Source organism: Papio anubis, unplaced genomic scaffold (genome assembly GCF_008728515.1).
Source record: "Papio anubis isolate 15944 unplaced genomic scaffold, Panubis1.0 scaffold1151, whole genome shotgun sequence".
NCBI classification, from domain to species: Eukaryota; Metazoa; Chordata; class Mammalia; order Primates; family Cercopithecidae; genus Papio; species Papio anubis.
The window spans coordinates 2,428-13,642 of NW_022160647.1; the positions used below are offsets into that span (position 1 = coordinate 2,428).

General features: G+C 58.2%; 1 pseudogene; it reads right to left on the minus strand.

Annotated features, from left to right (window-relative positions):
- Positions 1–523: 523 nt before the first annotated feature.
- LOC110741976 lies at positions 524–6,528 on the minus strand (annotated as a pseudogene).
- Positions 6,529–11,215: the final 4,687 nt, after the last annotated feature.

An 11,215-nucleotide genomic window follows, 5' to 3' on the forward strand; every position in this document is an offset into this window, starting at 1 on the left:
ACTGGTCTTGAACTCCTGAGTGCAAGTGATACACCCGCCTCGGCCTCCCAAAGTGCTGGGATTACAGGTGTGAGCCACAGCGCCTGGCCAATAGCCAACATTCATTGAGTGCTTACTGTGTACCATATGTCAGCCAGCAGGCTTTCCCTGCCTCGTCTCCCTGGAACCTCCCAAGGATCCTCTAATACCCATTTTACAAATGAGGAGACTGAGGCCACAGACAGAGGCCGCTGGGAGGTGAGGGAAGGAGGCCACGGCCATGCTGGCGTTGGCAGCACTGGGGTTTCGGACCCAGCTCGGACCTGTCCGGGTCCCCGGCAGGACTGCGGTGCGGCTGGCTCCTTCCTCTGCGCGCTGCGTTCCTTCCTTTCAGGCCTCCAGGCTTCCCTCTTTTTCCGGGGTGGCCGTGGAGGAACCTACATGGGCTCCTGGGTGCCGGAGTTCGATCTGAACCTTCCCGCTCATTCTGCGTGACCCTGGGGGCGTGCCTGGCCCTCCCGTGCCTCAGTTTCCCTGGCCGCACCTGCCGGACTATGCGCCCCCCGACCCCCCACAGCTGGGGCGCCGTCTCTGGGCCCCCCGCAGCTCCGGGCTCTGGCCGCCGCTAGGTGGAGCGAGGAGGCCGGTGGAGACGGCGGCGCGGGCAGACACGCGCTCGGAGCTGCAGAGGCCGGGGAGCCGGACTGGCGCGCGGGCAGGGCTGCGTGGACACCCGCGGCCCCTCGGCGCTCGGAGCTCCGCCCCGCAGACAGCGCCCCTGGGAGGCCCAGCCGGACAGTCTGCAAGGGGCGCAGGAGGGCGGCGTCCGGGGCGCGTGGTTTGGGTCGGTCGGGACCGGGATCCTGGAGCAGGCAGGCTCAGAGGTCTGGATGGTCAGGGCGGCCTCAGGTGCTGGGGAGTCCCCCCTGGCTGGACCTGGGGTCCTAGCTTCATGTCCACCTCCTGGAGCCCCAGGTCTGGGTCTGATGCCCCGACAGGAACCCCAAGCCCTGGCCACCACCCTTCCCCACCTCTGCTGCCCCTCCACTGCCCCGGCCAGTGGTTTGTGCCATAATCCTCTTGGGAGACCCATTTTTCACAGGAGGAAACTGAGGCACAGAGCGTTCTGTCAGTCACAGAACAGCTGGGTCCCTCCTGTGTGATGAGCGCCCCTGGGTCCTCTTGTGTCGTGACCACACCCGTGTCCACTTTCTGGGTCATGGGCTGCACAACGTCACCGTTCCAAATACCCTCCCGTGGGTGCTGTGGGTGGTTTCCTTGGTCTTGGGACGGTCCTCTCTGCTCAGGCAGGGATACCCGTCTGGGTTCACCCCTTACTGCCGCTGCAAGGCAGGGCTGGTGAGGCCGTTTCCATCCTGGGGGCCGTCTGGTGTGGCTGCAGCTTCCCACACCACGGCTGAGGAGAGGGTCCTACCCACGGGTGCCCTTGGTGGGTTCAGCTGGCCCCTGCTGCAGGATCCTGGTTGATTTCCGGTACTCCTGGCCTCGCCGCTGTCATTCCCGCTGGGCGTGATGAACACCTACTGTGCCATGCTCTCGGGCAGCTCTCCGGGGTCATGGAAACTTCTGTGCCTCAGTTTCCTCCTCTGAAATGTGCAAATCCTTAGAGAAATAAGCTGGAAGACCTGGGAGCAAGCAGGCTTGGGTTTCCAGGTCGCGGGGGCCAGATTCAACCCCAAGGCTTTGGGAGGTAAGGAGACACCTGCTGCTCCATCTGGACCCGTGCCCGCGAGCTCTGCTGCTCTGCGCCTGACCCATGACCCTGTCCACTTGCCCTATATGGGTTCAAGGCACCAGGAATCAAGAATCCGGCCCTCTGGGCCAGATGCGGACTCGGTGGCTCACGCCTGTAATCCTGGCACTTTGGGAGGCTGAGGGGGGTGGATCACCTGAGGTTAGGAGTTTAAGACCAGCCTGGCCAACGTAGTGAAACTCCGTCTCTACTGAAAATACAAAAATTAGCCAGGTGTGGTGGCTCAGGCCTGTAATCCCAGCTACTCAGGAGGCTGAGGCAGGATAATTGCTTGAACCTGAGAGGTGGAGGTTGCAGTGAACCGAGATATCACGCCCCTGCATTTTAGCCTGGGGATAGAGCGGGAGGGAGGGAAGGAGGGATCGATTCAGCCCTCTTTCCTCCCCTTCCCGCTCACTCCGACCCAACCTCCCAGTTCTGTCTTTAGAAGAAGCTGCTTTTGTCTCTACCCCAGGGACTTTGCACAGCCTGCTCTGTCCCTGCACGTGGCCAGCCCAGCAGCTCCCTCACTGCCCACCTTTGGCCGGCCACATCCCTCCAATCTTCAGACACCCATTTTTTTTTTCTTTTTCTTTTCTGTTTTATTTTTTTGAGATGGTGGGGGTGGTCTCGCTATGTTGCTCAGGCTGGTCTCCAACTCCCAAGCTCAAGCGATCCTCCCGCCTCGGCCTCCCAAAGTGCTGGGATCCCAGGCGTGAGCCACCTTGCCTGGCCTTGACACCCATTTTTATGTTCAGTTTGACAATATTTGTGACAAGTGAGTCAGAGATGATACAGCAAGGGGACGAAGACATGTTCCCGTCCCTCTAGAAAGTCACAGTCACGCACAGAAGACAGAAGGCTTGCAGCACACAGCGACGGGATAAAGGAACCAGCTCTGCAACAGAGTGAGTGGCTCTCAACTTTTCATCACTGAGATATAATTCACAGACCATGAGGTTCACCTGCTTATAGGTGTAATCCAGTGACTTTTAACGTATTTGCAGAGTTGCGCAAACATCACCTCTGTCTAGTTCCAGAATGTTCTCATCACCCCAGAAGGAAACTGCATCCCCATTAGCTGTTGCTCCCCGTCCCCACCCAGCCCCGGCACCCACGCATCCCCTCCCTGCCTCTGTGGATTGGCCTGTCCTGGACATTTCACAGAAATGGGATCACAGACTGGGTGCCGTGGCTCACATGCCTGTACTCCGAGCACTTTGGGAGGCCGAGGCGGGTGAATCACCTGAGGTCAGGAGTTCAAGACCAGCCTGGCCAACATGGTGAAACCCTGTCTCTACTATAAATACAAATAAATTAGCCGGGCGTGGTGGTTGGCGTCTGTAATCCCAGCTACTTAGGAGGCTGAGGCAGGGAGAATTGCTTGAACCTGGGAGGCAGAGGTTTCAGTGAGCCAAGATTATGCCACTGCAGTCAGCGTGGGCAACAAAGCAAGACTACGTCTCAAAAACAAAAACAAAAAAAACCTGAAACTCAGATGGTGACCCTCCCCTGCCTCAGTCCTACGATGGCTCCCTGTGCCCCAGGATTAACTCACACTCCCGGGCCTGGCTGGGCACAGGGCAAGGCCAGAAGAACCTGAAAAAGCCAGAGGGTCCCGGCTCAGCGAGGAATGGGAGGTGCTTCCTTCTACCCATATAGGAGCCTAAGAGAGCTGCGAGAGTGGGAAGTGGGGTTGCCCCGATTTTCCAGGGCAGGAAACCAAGGCTGGGGGTTGGGGCTAACACCCAGGTCAGGGCCCCGGGTCTCGCTGCCCGGAGGCTCCAGTGAAGCTGCGCCCGTCGGACCCGCCTCCCGCCTGCCATTCCTGCTGGGGAGGGAAGGGCCGCTCTGGGCGCCTCAGAGGCCCCGCCGCTGTTTCCGGGCTCTTGGTCGGGTGGGGAGGGCCGTTGTCAGAGTCCCTCTGAGACCCTCGGGAACTGCCTGCCTAATGAGGGTCCCTGGGGCCTCTGCCCAGTTCGGACCGGGGAATAAAGGCCTCCTCTTCCAATGACTGTTTCTCCGCCCCCCGCCGTAATAGGATTGAGACTTTTGAAGTTAATAGGAAACGGGGCAGGCTCCCACATAGAGAATGCGGACGCGGAGGGCTTAGAGGGCCTTTTGTGAGCCCGGCCGGGAGGCTCCCCCCGCCGGCCGGCCGTGATGAAAGCACCGTGAAATATACAGTGTCAGGACGCCCCTTGCACCATGACAGGCCTCTTTACTTAAAGAAAAGAAGGGGGGAAAATCCCCCAGCAGTTGTACATGCATGAACGCCGCTGTATGTGTATGCAACTCTGGCCCGGCCGGCTTTGGTCTGCTCCACGGTCCTTACAGTCTCGTAGGAGGTTGGGATTCATTCCAACAGCCAGGAGTTCAGTTTTCCTTTTTTTGTTTTTGTGTTTTGAAGACTCAGGTCGCTCCTATCTTAGCCTGGAATGTGATGGCATGATCCTAACTCACTGCCATCTCATCCCAGGTTCAAGCAATTCTCCTGCCTCAGCTTCCCAGTAGCTGGGATTACAGGCACTACCACCATGTGGCTAATATATATATATATATATTTTTTTTAATTTTTGTTTGTTGAGACAGGGGACTGCCATGATTAGCCAACTGGTCTCAGCTCCTGACCTCAAAGGCTGTCCCAAAGTGCCTAAGGTCAGAGCATGATCCTCACCTGGCCTAGTATCCATCAAGCACGAAATCCAACTTTCTTTTTTTTTTTTTTTTTGGGGCTGGTCGCTCTGGCCATGGGCTGGAGATGGTGGCGGGATTTTAGCTCACTGCAGCTCCATACTCTGGGTTCTCGCCATTCTCCTGCCTCAGCCTCCCAGTAGCTGGGACTACAGAAGCCACGCCACCTAGCCGGCTAGTTTTTTGTATTTTTTAGTAGAGGCGGGGGTTTCCTGTGTTGTCCAGGATGGTCTCGATCTCGGCCTCGTGATCCCAGCCCGTCTCAGGCCTCCCAAAGTGCTGGGATTACAGGCTTGAGCCACAGCCCGGCCTTTTTTTTTTGGGCGGGTCTCATCTGTCACCAGGCTGGAGTGCAGTGGCACCATCTCGGCTCACTGCAAGCTCGCCTCCTGGAGTTCACCATTCTCCCTGCCTCAGCCTCGGTATCACCGGGACTATGAAGCCGCCACCGCCTACCGGCCTAATTTTTTTTTGGGGCGGGTCTACGCTCTTTCGCCAGACTGGGTGCCGGTGGCCGGATCACCAGCTCGCGGCATCGCCTCCCGTTCCGCCGTCCGCCTCAGCCTCTAAGGTAAGCCTGGACCACAGAAGCCCGCCACCAGCCGGCTATTTTTTTGTGTTTTAGTAGGGCAGGGTTTCCACGGTGGCAGCAGCATGGGCTCGATCTCTGACTCGTGATCCGCCGTCTGCCTCCCAGGCTGGATTTAGGCGAGCCACGCTTGTGGCTAATTTTGTATTTTTTTTTTTTTTTAGTAGAGACAGGGTTTCACCGTGTTAGCCAGGCTGGTCTCGAACTCCTGGCCTCAGGTGATCCACCCGCCTTGCCCTCCCAAAGTTCTGGGGTTACAGGCGTGAGCCACCACGCCCAGCCTAAAGTATACAATTGATTTGTTTTATTTTCTTCACAAAGCTGTGTGTCCATCAACCCAATCAACTTTAGAACATTTCCATCACCCCAAGAGGAAACCCCGTTCCCAGCCCCGGCACCCACACATCCCCTCCCTGTCTCTATGGATGGGCCTGCCCTGGACATTTCATAGAAATGGGATGACACACTACGTGGCCTTTTGTGTCTGGTGTCTCTCACTGAGCGTGGCGTCCTCAAGGTGCATCTACGCCGTGGCCTGGGTCAGAGCCTCGCTCCTGTTCATGGCTGAGTCGTGTTCCAGTGGGTGGAGGGCCGCGCTGCGTTTGCCCCATTCTTGTGTTGATGGACATTTGGGCTGTTCCAGACGTTTCTGAGTGTGCAGGGAATGCTGTTCTTGCAAACTCTTCCAATGGCCCTGGATTTGGGCCTTTGACCCTCACAGAAGGCCAGGCAGAGGCCAGGCAGGTCCCACCAAGACCAGAAGCAGAGGGCGTGTTCCCCAGCAGGGCCTGGCATTCGTTCGGGGCATGATACATGGAAACAGCTTCCAGGCCTGGCCCTGTGTCTCCCAGCTGGCCCCGCCACTTCCGGAGGTGACCCGGCCACCCTGTGACTCTGTTTCTCCGTTGGCAAAGGTGGCGGTGATGGGGGCTCTATGGCGGCAGCCATTGTCGTGGCGTGGCAGCTGCACACAGGAGGGCTCGCCCACGGGAGGGAGGCTTTCCGCAGGTGATCCCTGCCCCTGTTTGAATGCTCCTGCAGACGTGTCATTCCCGTACCGCTGGCGTTGGAGGGCAGGTTGGGTGGGTGGAGAGGGTGTCTCTGTGTCCAGTGTTCCCCAGATTTCCGTTCAGACCCGTGGGAAGGCCACTTCCCTGCTGTGGGCTCCAGCATCGGGAGGGGTGGTCCGTGTGGAGCGACATGTGGCCCTGTCCCCTCTACGGGAAATCCCGGGGAAAGGAGGGTGAAGGGGACGGGAGTGTCCCGGAATCTGGCTGAGCTTTTGTGGCCCCTATGGATGCCTGCAGCCCGCCCAGCAGCACGGGAAGCCCCCTTGCCCGCCGGCTGGAAGGGGAGGGAGGCAGGTGGCAGGAGGCCGGTGGAGGGGCTGCTCTTCCCTGGGGGCGTCGGGGGGAGACCTGTCCCTGCCAGAGCGCGGCGGCCGGCCGCCCCCTAGCCCTTTGGTGGCAGCTGTGCCCTGTGGTGTGCAGAGTGATGCGTGGGTCACCTGCCCCTGCGGTGGGCCCAGCGCCCTCCTGTCTTCTCAGACCCTCCAGAGGAGGCAAAGGGGATCTCCCAGACAGAGTGAGAACACGTTGTTCCTTCAGGGGCAGCGAAACCAGTGCAGGTACTGCCCACCGGGGTCAGACATCAGAGGGACAGAGACAGAGAGAGACAGAGACAGTCAGAGACAGAGAAAGACTGATGGAGACAGAGAGAGACAGATGGAGGCAGAGACAGAGAGAGAGAGATGGATGGAGGCAGAGAGAGTCAGAGATGGAGGGAGGAAAAGACAGAGACAGATAGAGAGGGAAACAGAGAGAGTCAGAGATGGAGGGAGGAAGAGACAGAGAGAGAGACAGTGATAGAGAGAGAGACAGAGACGGAGATAGAGCCAGTCAGAGAGAGACAGAGACACAGGGAGACGAGGGAGATAGAGACAGAGGGAGACAGAGAGACAGGGAAACAGACAGGGAGAGACAGAGACGGAGAGGGAAAGAGACCGGGGGTGGCTGTGCAGGGCAATGGGCCGAACGCTCCATCCCGGCTTCCTGGCCCCTGGGCCCCCGTCTCCCAGCTGTGATTGGCCTGCTCTGGCCTTGGGCTCCACCTGACTTTTCTGGGTTTGGGGTTGAGGGTGCAGGAGGCCCTGGCAGGACAGGACTCTGGGTCCCCAGGGGCCACCTCACCATCCCACCCCGGAGTCACAGTACTCGGGCATCTCCCCATCAGTGGGTGACATGTGCCCAGCGGGGACTCGGGAAGGGGCTGGGGCACCTCGGGCTCTTCTCAACCCAAGTGTCCCAGGAGCTTGTCAAGGGGCCCACAGCCAGCCCACAGCTAATGCTCAGGGGAACCCGCCTCTCCCAGGTGCCAGCCCAGGTGGGGCGGGGGAGCCTCAGGCCCTGCCCTCGGGTGCTCACAGCGTCTCTGGGACCTAGCAGAGGTTGGTGAGGGCTGAGGAAGCTTCATGCTGGGGTCTCGGTGCAGGAGGTGGGGGAGGGGATAAGAAAAGGCTTGAGGGGAGGGCCCGGATCCATTAATGGACACTGAGGCTGCTTGATGTCTCCCTGGAAGATCTGTTCACATCCTGGACCCCGAAACTTGTGAACGGGACTTTATTTAGAAATAGGGCCTTTGCGGCCAGACGCATTGGCTCCCGCCTGTAATCCCAGCACTTTGGGAGGCCGAGGCGGGCGGATCACAAGGTCAGGAGATCTAGATCATCCTGGCTAACACAGTGAAACCCCGTCTCTACTAAAAATACAAAAAAATTAGTTGGACGTGTTGGCGGGCGCCTGTGGTCCCAGCTACTCGGGAGGCTGAGGCAGGAGAAGGGCGTGAACCCGGGAGGCGGAGCTTCCAGTGAGCGGAGATCGCGCCACTGCACTCCAGCCTGGGCGACGGAGCAAGACTCCGTCTGAAAAAAAACAAAGAAGGCCTTTGCAGATGTGACCAACATATGACGAGGTCATTCGACTGGGCCCTGGCGCAGCGTGACTGGCGTCCATATAAAATACACATGCCCTGACTGGGCACCGGTGAAAAGGAACTGTTCCTTCAACCCCAGTCCCCACCTCTGGATGTCGCATAACCAGTGTTTATGGCACCAGAAACTTCATCTCTGTAAACCACTTGGAGGGGTGTTGGCACCAAGTCCCCCGTTCATGAGTGTCTGAAAATGGAATACAAATAAAATAGAAAAAATGTAAAGAGAGAGCTGGTGCCTACACTCGGGGAGCCTACAGGACATGAGCTTGAAAGAGCCGGTTATCTCCCTGTCTCTCTGTCTCTCTCTCTCTGTCTTGGAAATGTCTAAGGGGGCAGGCAGGAGGGCTTCCTGGAGGAGGGGTCCTTTGAGCTGAGTTCAGAAGGGCGAGAAGGAGCCGGGTTTCTCATGCAGCAGCCAGTGCAAAGGGCTGGGGGCAGCCTGGAGCCTGGTGTGTCCTTGAGGGAGCTGGTGTGGCTGGAGCAGGGGATGCTAAGGCTGCTGAGGGCTTCATGGGCCGCAGGGAGGAGTTTGGTTTTTCTCTGGAAGGCACTGGGGAGCCACAGCAGAGTTTAGAGCAGAAGAGGGACATAATTTGTGCCCTGTGCCCGTGGTGAGAGGCGAGCAGGGAGGGCTGCTTGGAAGTGGGCAAGGACCTCAGAGCAGAATTCTGCCAGGGTGAAGCTTTGGAGGAAGTCTTCCTTCCTTTTCTCTTCTTTTCCCATCACGGGTTGAGAAATCAGAGGGAGAGGCACCGATGGAGCTTCTTGTGCCAGCGTGTGCAGGGGTTTTGGGGCCTGATACCCACCCCACGTGGGGACCAACCTGCCTGAGCCACCCCCTTTTCCCGCTAGAAGCCTCTTGTCAGTCCCTGGGGGGCCCAGGGGTGACCTTGGGCCACAGGGAACATCCAGACCTGGGTCGGTGGCCTTGGCAGGTTCCCCGGGGGATCTGCCCTCCGGTCCTTGTCTCAGTTTCCACAGCGGGTCAGGGGGGTCCCGGAGGCTGGGTGTCGGCAGCCCTGAAGATTTACGCTGCCGCCGGCCACACCCCGGGAGTCGGACCCTCCTCGGTGCCACTTTACAGATGGAGGAACTGAGGCGGGGGCTCTGGTCTTCACCCAGCTTGAGTTGCGGGGCTGGAACCCGAAGCGTTTGCCAGTTCCCAGGGCCTGAGCGCTCTGGCCAGTGTGTGTAACGCCCTCTCCCTGGATGCCTCAAGTTTAGGAAATGGCAGAGCCGCCCGGATTGAAATTCTCGGCCCGTGCACGCCCGGCGGAGAAATCCATAATGCATTGTTTAGACAGATGCCTTTAAACTGCGCCACGGCGGGGGGGCGGCGGCCGGGGGGCCTGTACTGGGAAGGTCACCCTTTTTTTCTGTACAAAGGTCAGCCGTAGACCGTTGCCAAGACAACGGCCGGCTTAAAGATGGAGGCTTAAGGAGAACAGACAATTCCCCTCCCAAAGATGCCCCGTGCAAAGGGCCCGGCCGTGGGCTTGGGGGCTGGGGGCTTGGGAGGCTCAGGGGGTGTGAGGAGCTGAGGCCGGAGCACAGAGAGGGATGAGTGGAGCACTGCGATGGCTTTGGGAGGCCCGGGAAGGAATGTGGGGGTCTGGGGGGCAGATCTTGGCTCAGCCCCTGCCAGGCTGTCTTCAAACCAGTGAGCCTCAAGGTTCCTGGCTGTGAAATGGGAACAATGTCTGCCCTTCAGGGTAGGAATCTCCAGGCTGGTCTGGTGTGGGAACCACTGTGTTAAACATGCAGACTGACCGCATGTCAGTGGCTCACTTTCAACCCAGCAGCTTAGAGGCCGAAGGGCAGATCGTGACATCAGGAGATGGAGACCCACCCTTGGCTAACAGGAACCCCCGCCTCTACTAAAATACAAAAAACTAGCTGGGAGGTGGTGGCTTCGTAGTCCCAGCTACTTGGGAGGCTGAGAGGCAGGGCAGGAGAATGGCGTGTGAACTCAGGAGGCGGAGTTTGCAGTGAGCTGAGTCTTGCCATCACCTCCAGCCTGGGCGACAGAGCGAGACTCTGTCTCAAACAAACAAAAACAAAAACAAAAACATGCAGACTCTAGCTGGCACACAGTGGCTTACGCCTGTCATTCCAGCGGTGTTGGTTTGTTTGTTTGTTTTGAGACGGAGTCTCGCTTGTCGCCTAGGCTGGAGTGCAGTGGCCGGATCTCAGCTCACTGCAAGCCCTCCCTCGGTTCACGCCATTCTCCCGCCTCAGCTCCTCCCAAGTAGCTGGGACTACAGGCTCGCCACCTCGGGCCTCGGGCTACTTTTTGTATTTTTAATAGAGACGGGTTTCACCCTGTTAGCCAGGATGAAGTCCGCATCTCCTGACCTCGGGATCCCACCCGCCTCGCCTCCCAAGTGCTGGGATTACAGGCTTGAGCCACCGCGCCCCAGCTTCTGTTTGTTTGCTTTTAAGATAGTCTCGGCCTGTCAGCCTAGGGGCTGGAGGCAGTGACAAGATCTGGCTCACTGCAACCTCCGCCTCACAGGTTCAAGTGATTCTCCTGCCTCAGCCTCCCAAGTAGCTGGGCCTACAGGCCTGTGCCATCACACCTGGCTAATTTTTATACTTTTAGTACAGACAGGGTTGCACCATGTTGGCCAGACTGGTCTTGAACTCATGATCTCATTATCCACCCACCTTGGCCTCCCAAAGTGCTGGGATTACAAGTGTGAGCCACTGTGCCTGGCCTCATCTCAGCACTTTAGGAGGCTGAGGTGGGAGGATTGCTTGAGTCCAGGAGTTTAAGACTAGCTGGGCAACATAGTGAAATCCTGTCTTTATTAAAAAAAAATATATATATATATATATATATATATATATATGGGGGCCGGGCGCGATGGCTCACGTCTGTAATCCCAGCACTCTGGGAGGCTTAGACGGCAGATCGTGACATCAGGAGATTGAGACCATCCTGACTAACACTGTGAAACCCCGTCTCTACTAAAAATACACACACATGTGGCCGGGCTGCCTCGCCTGTAATCCCAGCACTTCAGAGGCTTAGATCGGGCAGATCGCGACATCAGGAGATTGGAGACCATCCTGACTAACACTGTAAACCCCGGCTTCTACTAAAATACACACATGTGGCCGGGCTGTGGCTCAAGCCTGTAATCCCAGCATCTTTGAGGCCGACGGCGGATCACAGGTCAGAGATCGAGACCATCCTGGCTAACCCG